The sequence below is a fragment of the Salvelinus sp. IW2-2015 genome, linkage group LG22 (genome assembly GCF_002910315.2).
Source record: "Salvelinus sp. IW2-2015 linkage group LG22, ASM291031v2, whole genome shotgun sequence".
Lineage (NCBI taxonomy): Eukaryota > Metazoa > Chordata > Actinopteri > Salmoniformes > Salmonidae > Salvelinus > Salvelinus sp. IW2-2015.
Window position 1 is genome coordinate 35,037,583 of NC_036862.1, and position 11,395 is coordinate 35,048,977.

Consider the following 11,395-nt stretch of genomic DNA (forward strand, 5'->3'; position numbering starts at 1 on the left):
AACATAAACTAACAACACTTACTCTTGCTAGTCAGGTTATTATCCAATTGCTAAAAACGAATTGAAAYAAAATGATAAGCCTATGAAAAGAGGCCAGTGCCACACTCCCATTATCAAAATCCCGTGTTTGAGGCATTTTATTCATTCATTATTTTTAAAGCACATGGAAACAGTCCATAAATAATGCAAAGTCAATCTTGAAAGATACATTTGTGATAGGCCTGTAATTTATAACATGTAATAAAACATGATCGAGCGATTCCATTATCATCCCATTTCAGTCGAATAAATTATAAGGTCTGTGTCGCGTCCAGTTCAGCCACGTTCAATTTTTAAAATATCTCCCCCACAGGCGTCCTCTCCCCCACAGGCGTCCTCTCCTAGAGTACAAAGGCGCGCTTCGCGTCCTGTGCGCACATGAAACGTTCCGCTAGTGCAGCGGAAAGCAACGCCAATACCTGGTTAAAGTCGCACCTCTGATGTCCCTGCCACACCAAGTGTCACTGGTAACACGTCAGGTACATTGGTTGCCATATTCTACAGAGCAATGTTAGATCCTGTCCACGGTCGGTTGTATAAACCGGCACCACCACTACAGTTCCTTGACATAATTTTAAAAGGCACATTGCTGTACAATTCTAATCACCATAAATCCAAATMTTGACTTGAAATAACGTGTGCCCAAAGTAGGCTAGAAAGTGCTGCGCGCTTCCATTTCCAATGCCTCCTATTGAATATTAACGCTAAACCATAATAATTGCGCGCCCCTTTCAAAAGCCATTAGCCTACTTTGCCCTTTGACTATGAAACCGCAATTGGGTTACCTGCATATAGACTACCGATACGAAAATGACAGGCCTGCCTATAGGCTAGATAGACTAGGCTATCATGCATAGCTCACCGTGGAATATGAACACARATTCAACATCCTTTGCTCATCGATTTGCTTAGACAGACATGTTTCAATCACAAGTACAATAAACCGACTGTGCACTAATGAGTGCCACCAATAAAGAAGATAAAAGCACTGGAAAAACCATTGATGGGTGGCTGGGTGATTTTGCAACAACGGGCACTTTTGGCATTTCTTACATAAAAGAAAAACGTTTACTGAAAAATACATTCATTACGGATGTTAATTTCTTGTCAAATCCACATKAATAGATTTACAGACTGTTGTCAGCTTTTGATGAAGGAATGGCTGACAAGTCGGATTAGCGTTGAGCAGCCGCAGGGGGTTTGAAGCTGTTCACACCTGTGCCACGAATTTGACGAGGTGTGAACAGCGGGCATGGAAGCAGAGGAGGATACACTGATCAAAGCTTTGGATCGGCAGGCTACCATTTGACTGAATGGCGACAAAGTCGGGGAGTTGAAAGATACTGACACAGACACAGTAGCCTATATCTTTGGTTCGTCTTTGCACCTGTCAAAGGACATTTTTAAAGAAATGTGGGCCGAAAGAATGACAAAACAAATAACTTAGGCTATAACAAAACTATTATATAGATAGTTTATTATAAGACCAAATCATAGACTTTTGAAATGATGACATCTGTATCATGAGCCATTTTCCCCATTAGTTTCCCAAAGCCCGTTGTTGCTTGGTAAACCCATAGTCCCAAATGTGCMTAAAGCAGTCTGTTGCATCAAAACAGGGACCCCGGGCCTGTTTCCCATCATTATCCTAATGGCGCACCATCACCATTCATCTAAAATGACATATGACATGTCGACGACATTACAAAATTCGTTTTAGCAATCCGTGAATGACAAGGGCAAAATAACAATTGCACAACATCCAAACGCATCAGCTGAGGATTCGTGACGGTGAATTTGAATTCCGGGGTTAAAGGTTAGTGGCCGGTGTCAGTTGGCATGAGGATTTGAAACGTGAATGAGAGCATATGGCTTTGATACGGATCCCCTGGGACTCCCATTCCATCCTTGGATGCGTCTCTCCTATCAACTGTCTGACTCTGAAGAACAGTCATTGATCTAACAACAGAACGCCTCAGCCTAGCCCTTCATCCGCTCTGACAGTTTGTTGTGCGCTTTCCCTGATCTGTTTGATGCTTTCACAAGCACAACACTCATAAACAGATAATCCTACCATTGACTACACTGATTTGAGTCAAAGAAKCCAATCTGTCGATATTCGAAATTGCCAGCTGCTTTTGAACAATAGTCACACAATCTTACCATCTGAGTTTTGGCCTTCTTCATCAGGTTCCAGCCTTAAAATGTTATTATAGCCCACATTCAAGTAAAATATAGGGTGAAAACCATCACAACAAAACAAACCCTTACCTGTCCAGATTAATTAACACTGGGGGGAAAGCGCCTACAAAATAGCAATGAACTGTGCTAAAATATCAGCTTCTCAAAGTAGCAGTGAGACAAATATACACTGAGTGTCCAAAACATTAAGAACACCTGCTCCTTCCATGACATAAACTGACCAGGTGAATCAAGGTGAAAGCTATGATCCCTTATTGATGTCACCTGTTAAATCCACTTCAATCAGTGTAGATAAAGGGGAGAAGACAGGTTAAAGAATGATTTTTAAGCCTTAAGTGTGTGTGTGTGTGCCATTGAGAGGATGAATGGGAAAGACAAAATATTTAAGTACCTTTTAAAGGGGTATGATAGTTTTAATTTGTTTATTTATTTAACCTTTATTTAACTACGCAAGTCAGTTAAGAACAAATTCTTATTTACAATGACGGCCTACCCTGGCCAAACCCTAACCAGGACAACGCTGGGCCAATTGTGCGCCGCCCTTTGGGACTCCTGATCACGGCCGGTTGCCAGGCAGACTGATTTTGACAGGCACAAAAAAACAACAATTCAATCTATTTTAGAATAAGGCTATAATGTAACAAAATATGGAAAAAGTCAAGGGGTCTGAATACTTCCTGAATGCACTRTATGTGTCTGAATTTCCCTGTTTTGTTCAAGTCTGACTGCCAGGGGCGGACTGGGAAGACAAATCGGCCCTGGCCTTTTCTGACACGCAGACCATTTTTTCCTGTGAGTCCCCCTCCTCTTCCTCCATATCAGGAAGGTCCTCCTCGATAGGGGTTGAGGCCGAGTCTTCACAGTACAAACATTCCTGATAAAATACAAGGATACGTGTAGGTTAGTACAGTATTGTGGCTCAGTTGGTAGAGCATGGCGCTTGCAACGCCAGGGTTGTGGGTTCATTCCCCACGGGGGGACCAGGATGAATATGTATGAACTTTCCAATTTGTAAGTCGCTCTGGATAAGAGCGTCTGCTAAATGACTTAAATGTAAATGTAAATGTATTGACCCACATGACGACATAGGCACATCTGTGTGTGTGTGTATGTGTGCATGTGTGTTTGAGTGGGAGGTAAATTTGTTTGTGTGTGAGAGGTGTGTGTGAAGCCAGATGTTTGACGTACCTTGACGTTGATGGCCTTGGGCAGAACCCCCATCCTCACCCAGGGCTGTTCCTTCACTAGCTCCCTCCGCTGGACAGAGGAGAAATGTGGCTGGCTCTTCTGCATCAGTCTCAGTCTCTGCTGGTCCTCCCTCAACACCTTCTGGATGTCCCTGTTCACACAGAGAGATAGCTCTGTTAGAAATGATTAACAACTGTGCTTCTCATCTACTTAGCTACTCTTCATAGTGTTACCAACATGGGTTTTTGAATTAGCTAATAGCCAATTACATTATTTTTTTATTTTTTTAATCATTTAGCAGACACTCTTATCCAGGGCGACCTACAGGAGCAATTAGGGTTAAGTGCCTTGCTCAAGGGCACATCGACAGAGTATTGTCGGCTCATGGATTTTCAGGAAACTCTAAAGATAACATGCACTAGTCTAGGTCAGTAGAAATAATTGTCTGTATAGTTTGGAGTTATTCTGTTAGTATGGCTTGATAAGAACTGAGGTCTGATGACCAACATAGTGAAACATTGTTTTGTCACAAGCTACGAACAAAAAAGGAGGTAATTATAAGCAAAGAGCAAGTAAACATTAATTTAATTTCAGCCTTTGACAACATCTTCCAGCAAGATCAAATAAGAACAGTAATAAAATACCAATCAAAAACCATTTCATAAGAAAAACATCCGCACAATGACCCCCTTCTGCTATTGGTTGGTGGTCCTGTCAATGACTCACCGTGAGGGCATCTGATAGGTCATCATGATGATCTCATCAGGGTTGGCCATGAGCAGCCAGAGGGGTTCCCGGAGGACGTACTCAATGAATTGTTCTCCCTCCCCCTGGCCTTGACTCTAGACTTGGCTCTGTTCAGCTTCGGACTCAGCCTCCACTCTCTTTATGGCCTTAGCCTTGACTTTCGGGTCATTCTCCAGACAGTCCACACTGCCAATGTATTTGCAAGTGTCACTGCTCCCTAAAGACTAGAGGAATATTTAAACGTGAGAGGTTGAGAGTTTGAGAGAGACACAGTGCTGCAGTTTGGTTGGGCAAGGTGAGGTATGGATGACTGCTGTGTTTGTACTGACCGTTCATGCTGCCAGAGGCACTGCTGGATGTTCGTTCCCCTGCCGTTGAACCCGGAACCAGAGCGGGACCCAGATCCAGAACGGGAGCCAGACACAGAGGTTGAGTCTGTCTCATCATGCAGCAGGATGTCCAGCAGGTCACAGGAAGAGGAGTGGCTGTCACTGTGGGCACAATAACCTGAACTCTCCAACTGAGGTACAACAACAACCATTACAGATCAGAGATGGACGCAAAAATAAGCTTTCACCTACACATCTAATAGGTACACCTATAATATACATTATAAACTGGGTGGTTCTAGTCCTGAATGCTGATTGGCTGACAGCCGTGGTATGTCAGACCGTATACCACAGGTATGACAAAACATTTATTTTTACTCCTCTAATTACGTTAGTAACATGTTTATAATAGCAATAAGGCACCTCGGGGGGGGGGGGGGTTTTGTGGTAAACGGCCAATATACCATGGCTAAGGGCTGTTTCCAGGCACGCCGCGTGGCTGCTCTTAGCCGTGGTATATTGGCCATATACCACACCCCCTCTGGCCTTATTGCTTAAATCTATAACACATCCTCTCCTCTTCTACAACAGGTGTCTCACCTGCTGTAGGTCCTCCTCAGGCTGAGCTGCCAGACTCTTCTCTGCTGCTATTCTGCTCCCTGGAGCCCCACTATGGGGTGCCATGCTTTCCTCTAGCTGCAGCAGGTTGAGCTGCAGGGGAGAGCTGCAGCGAAACTCAAACAGTGGGGGAGACTCAGCCGGCTCCTGGCCAGTGGAGGAAGGGATGGAGCAGCGGGACACTGCCCCCTCTCTGGTCTCCATGGCCGGGGCTTTGGCCGAAGGGGAAGGCTTCGGTGGGGTAGGAATCCTGGGGGACAAACTGAGCCTGCACTGGAAAGGAGGGCTAGCACGGGAAGGCCTGATGGGTTGTGTAGGCCATCTGTCCTGGGAAAGGTGGGTGGGTTGGGGCTGGCAGGCGGGCTGCTCAGGAAAGAAGGAAGGTGCTGCGGCTATTTGACCAATCTGTCCTATCTGTCCCATTTTACTAAGCTGTCCTATTTGTCCCATTTGTCCCATCTGAGGGAATAGGTAGTTGGGCACAAGGGGGGTGACGATAGGGGCATTGTATGGCGTAGCAGTGGGTGGAGCCTGGCTGCTCTGGCCCTCCCCAAAGCCAGTGGAGACAGTGGGGTCAGAGGGAGTGATCTGGGCAGGGGCGGTAGGGGCAGCAGGGTAGCCTGACAGGGGTAGCCTGGCACCATGGCAGGGTAGGGTCCAGAGAAGGCCTGGGACTGGGAGGCTTCAAATGGGGACCAGGGCATCTGTTTCAGGCCCTGCAGGGGATGGCGGGGTTTACAGTGGAGTCAGGACATTTCACGCGGGGCTTCTTGGATTTCTTATTTCGACTGCCCTTCTTGGCTGCAGCGGGGGAGCTCTGGTGCTCTGTTTAGCAACGTTCCCGCTACCTGTGGCTTCTGAGGAGAGAAGACACACAACACAGTCAGTCTTGAAGAATATCTATGAGATGGATCTTATCGTCTAGCTCAAATGTTCCCAAAGCCAAATTTCCACAATACTGTGTGTATGTAACTATGCATTTTGCTTACCCTGGGTGTTGGTCAGACCTCTCGGTCTGTGCAGGTACGTGGAGCAGTCTTTCTGGAAGGTTCTGGCGTTGCGAAGTTCCTTACAGCGGGCAAGAAAGGCTTGCTCCTCCTTGTGTGTGCGCTGACAACACCTGCTTGGTCAGCCTCAGCCTCTTATAGGCCTCCTTCTCCTGGGTGGGCGGGGATACCACACTGACTGGCAGCGGTGGAGGGGCGGGACTCTCAGCAATCTCTGGAGAGGTCAATCACAGGAAACAGCCAATTAGAATGAAACCTAACACAGTGTGTGTGTGTATGCTCACTAGATTCTGCCTGGCGTTTCTTGTCTCCTACATGGACAATGGTGCTGCTATAGCTACAATGGCTGGTGATTGACACCACGCTCTCAGCCTTGCTGGGCAGAGCCAGGGGCCCCCCCACCACCGGGGCGGCGCCAGAGGAAAGCTTCTTAGGGGCCTTCATAGACAGGCCTAGATCTGAAGGACAAGAGGGTGAAGAAGACACTGCTATTAGTTATGCTCACACATCAAGCCTTAGAGTGATTGTTTCTATGGGACGTTTAGCAGTGTGATGGAGATATTGTATATACCCTGTGAGACCTGCAGACACTGTCCAGACAGCTGATCTGCTGGTAGGAGTAGACAGTCTGGTCGCTATAGGTGACCTCCTTCACACTGGCAGCAGCAGTAGCAGTAATGTCCTTGACCAGCAGAGGGGGCACCGCTGAGTCCTTCAGAAACATCACAGGACTCTTCAGCTGCTAAGCTCCAGCTGGAGACACACATCTGTTAGCAAACACACACTCTCACAGACATGTGCATATACACACGCACGCATTTACAAGCTCAAAACCGTCAATATTTTCCAACACACACACACACACACTACTGACTGTCTGTGACAGAGCAAGTGATCAAGCAGAGAAAATCATGAGACATTGATTTAGAATACTGAAGACAACCAGGGAAGAAATGCAGAGAGTGGCATCAACTCACCAGCTTGGATTTGCCTGGTTCCTCAACTATAATCCTGTTCTCAAGGGCATTCCCGTTGGTCTCGCTAGGCCACCCCATACTCAGCAGCTGCTCGTGGAAACCATTGCTGCCATGGCTACCGTAACCACTGGAGCCCATGTTGTGGACCGGTTGTAGGAGAAAAAGTGTTGTTATAGAAACACACAGAGGATAGTGCCATGTGAGAAAGAATGCGAATTGTAAAGTGTGTGTGTGTCTGTGTGCTGACCTGCAGCAGCAGTCTGTGGATCCCCTCAGTTATCTCCTGGATGTCAGAGTCCATTAACTTCCCATCTGTGACGATAGGAACTGCAAACATGTCTTCATTTACCGGAACCCTAAAACATCATAGACAAAATGTCAAATTACATTTCATAGACACTGATGCATAACTGACACTCCAGTGATGTCTCACTGGCCTGATATATTGTTCATGTGTCACTACCAATAATTTGTGTGTGTGTGTGACTCATATGCAGACTTTGTGCCTGCCGATGTCAAAGGAGACCGTGCGGCTCCAGGGGTTGACGAAGCTGGACCAGCTGGCATCTATGATGACATACTCGCCRTTCCGCGCACAGAACCGGTTTGAGTGGTCAAAAAGCTGTTCCACGTACTGCAGAACTGTTAGACAGACAGGGTATAGGAGTGTGTAATTGGATGCTTTCTACCCCTGTATGCTTTTGGCTACATAACAGGGTTGGGTCAATTTCTTTTCAACTCTCATTTAAATTCCAAGAGAACTGGCCTCCCGAGTGGCGCAGCAGTCTAAGGCACTGAGAGAAACTCCCCAAATACAGGTGTKCCAAGCTTGTATTGTCATACCCAAGAAGACTCAAGGCTGCTAAAGGCATTCAACAAAGTACTGAGAAGGACTCCWGAGTGGCACAGCGGTCTAAAGCATTGCATCGCAGTGCTAGAGGCGTCACTACAGATGTGGGTTTGATCCCGGGCTGTGTCGCAGCCGGACGCGACCGGGAGACACATGAGGCTGCACGCAATTGGCCCAGCGTTGTCCGGGTTAGGGGAGGGTTTGGCAGGCTGGGATGTTCTTGTCCCATCGCGCTCTAGCGACTTTTGTTGCAGGCTGGGCACATGCACGCTGACACGGTCGCCAKGTGTACTGAGTTTCCTCCGACACATTTGAGCCGCTGGCTTCCGGTGTTAAGTGAGTAGTGTGTCAAGAAGCAGTACAGCTTGGCATGGTCTTGTTTCAGAGRACGCATGGCTCTCAACCTTTGCCTCTCCCGAGTCTGTAAGGGAGTTGCAGCGATGGGACAAGACTGTAACTTCCAATTGGAGATCACAAAATTGGGGACGAAAAGGGATAAAAAGTACCAACAAAAATACCCCCATTCACACATTAAGTCTWAACTTGGATTAAAAATATATATGGAATGGATAAAAAAAAATATATATATATATACTCTCATCAATCTACACACAATACCGCATAATGACAAGTCAAAAATACGTTTTCAGAAATGTTAGCTAATTTATAAAAAATCAAATAAAAAACTGATATATCACATTTACATAAGTATTCAGACCTTTTACTCAGTACTTTGTTGAAGCACCTTTGGCAGTGATTACAGCCTCGAGTCTTCTTGGGTATGACGCTACAAGCTTGGCACACCTGTATTTGGGGAGTTTCTCTTATTCTTCTCTGCAGATCCTCTCAAGCTCTGTCAGGTTGGATGGGGAGCATTGCTGCACAGCTATTTTCAGGTCTCTCCAGAGATGTTCAATCGGGTTCAAGTCCGGGCTCTGGCTGGGCCACTCAAGGACATTCAGAGACTTGTCCCAAAGCTACTCCTGCATTGTCTTGGCTGTGTGCTTAGGGTCGTTGTCCTGTTGGAAGGTGAACCATCGCCCCAGTCTGAGGTCCTTAGCGCTCGAGGAGGAGGTTTTCATTAAGGATCTCTCTGTACTTTGCTCTGTTCATCTTTGCCTCGATCCTGACTAGTCTCCCAGTCCCTGCCGCTGAAAAACATCCCCACATTACCACCATGCTTCACCGTAGGGATGGTGCCCGGTTTCCTCCAGACGTGACATTTGGCATTCAGGCTAAAGAGTTCCATCTTGGTTTCATCAGACCAGAGAATCTTGTTTTTCATCGTCTGAGAGTCTTTAGGTGCCTTTTGGCAAATTCCAAGCGGGCTGTCATGTGCCTTTTACTGAGGAGTGGCTTCCRTCTGGCCACTACCATAAAGACATGATTGGTGGAGTGCTGYGAAGATGGTTGTCCCTCTGGAAGGTTATCCCATCTCCACAGAGGAACTCTAGAGCTCTATCAGAGTGACCATCGGGTTCTTGGTCACCTCCCTGACCAAGGCCCTTCTCCCCCGATTGCTCAGTTTGGCCAAGCGGCCAGCTCTAGGAAGAGTCTTGGTGGTTCCAAACWTCTTCCATTTAAGAATTATGAAGGCCACTGTGTTCTTTGGAACCTTCAATGCTGCAGAAATGTTTTGGTCCCCTTCCCCAGATCTGTGCCTCGACACAATCCTGTCTCGGAGCTCTACAGACAATTCCTTCGATCTCATGGTTTTGTTTTTGCTCTGACATGCACTGTCAACTGTTGGACCTTATATAGACAGGTGTGTGCCCTTCCAAATCATGTCCAGTACATTTTATTTACCACATTTGGACTCCAATCAAGTTGTAGAAACATCTCAAGGATGATCAATGGAAACAGGATGCACTGGAGCTCAATTTCCAGTCTAATAGCAAAGGGTCTGAATACTTATGGAAATATGGTATTTCTGTTTTTTATTTTTATGAAAAGTGCAGAAACCTGTTTTCGCTTGTCATTATGGGGTATTGTGTGTATCCATTTTAGAAGGCTGTAACATATAAAAATTTGGAAAAAGTCAAGGGTTCTGAATACTTTCCAAAGGCACTGTATATATACACACACACCAATCCTACCTCCCCCTGTACAAGACTAAATTGCTTCTTTACACCATACAGATCGCCTCAGTCCCTGACCAGTAGGTGGGGATAAAATAACAAAACTGACTCCCTCATCCCCCTTCACATCCGTCCTCTCTCCCTACCACTCTATTCCCCCCCTTCTCACTCCTCTGAGTCAGACTGTTAGAACTATGATCGATAGTTTCCTGCTCTATCTCTCATCTCGAACTCACAGTAGAAGAAGGATTTCACCTGCATGCACTCTGTGGGAGACGATTCCGTGAGAGAGAGAGAGCGAGAGGATGAATATATATCCAAGCAGCCAGATGAATCCAGTTGAGTCTATTTCCAACAGCCTACCTGCTGCTCATCAATATCCACAGGATATGAGTGTAGATGTGCTTCCTCATGCATATGCATGAGTCCATGCCTCAGGACTACCTGGCCTGATGACTCYTTGCTGTCCACCTGGCAGTGCTGCTGCTCCAGTTTCAACTGTTCTGCCTGCGGCTATGGAACCCTGACCTGTTCACCGGACGTGCTACCTATCCCAGACCTGCTGTTTTCAACTCTCTAGAGACAGCAGGAGTGGTAGAGATACTCTGAATCATCGGCTATGAAAAGCCAACTAACAATTACTCCTGAGGTGCTTACCTGTTGCACCCTCGGCAACCACTGTGATTATTATTATTTGACCCTGCTGGTCATCTATGAACATTTGAACATCTTGGCCATGTTCTATTATAATCTCCACCAGGCACAGCCAGAAGAGGACTGGCCACCCCTCATAGCCTGGTTTCTCTCTAGGTTTCTTCCTAGGTTCTGGCCTTTCTAGGGAGTTTGTCCTAGCCACCGTGCTTCTACACCTGCATTGCTTGCTGTTTGGGGTTTTAGGCTGGGTTTCTGTACAGCACTTTGTGACATCAGCTGATGTAAGAAGGGCTTTATAAATACATTTGATTTGATTTACTGTACAGCTTGTATCGTTGAGTGCGTAGAAGGGAAGAGATACGTCTGCATGAGTAGAAGGGTCATAGGTACCTGTTCCAGTGCACATACTCCAGGAGGGCAGGCGGTAGGGTGTGGTGAAGCTGTAGAACACACTGACATCCTGAGGGGTCAGGAACTCTACAAACTTAGCATTGTACACCATCTTCCCTGTGATGAGAGAGATAGCCACAGCAAAAATATCCTATTGGACAAAACAAAAACCTATTAAAGGAGAATCCATCAGAAAGGTATTAAAGTGGCCCTGATCAGGAAAACCAGAGCTGTCATCAGGAGAGAGTCAGTCAGAAAGGTATTAAAATGGCCCTGATCAGGAAAACCAGAGCTGTCATCAGGAGAGAGTGAGTCA

General features: G+C 46.4%; 1 pseudogene; it reads right to left on the reverse strand.

Annotated features, from left to right (window-relative positions):
* Window positions 1-2,641: 2,641 nt before the first annotated feature.
* LOC111982738 (period circadian protein homolog 2-like) lies at window positions 2,642-11,191 on the reverse strand (annotated as a pseudogene).
* Between the last annotated feature and the right edge of the window lie 204 nt (window positions 11,192-11,395).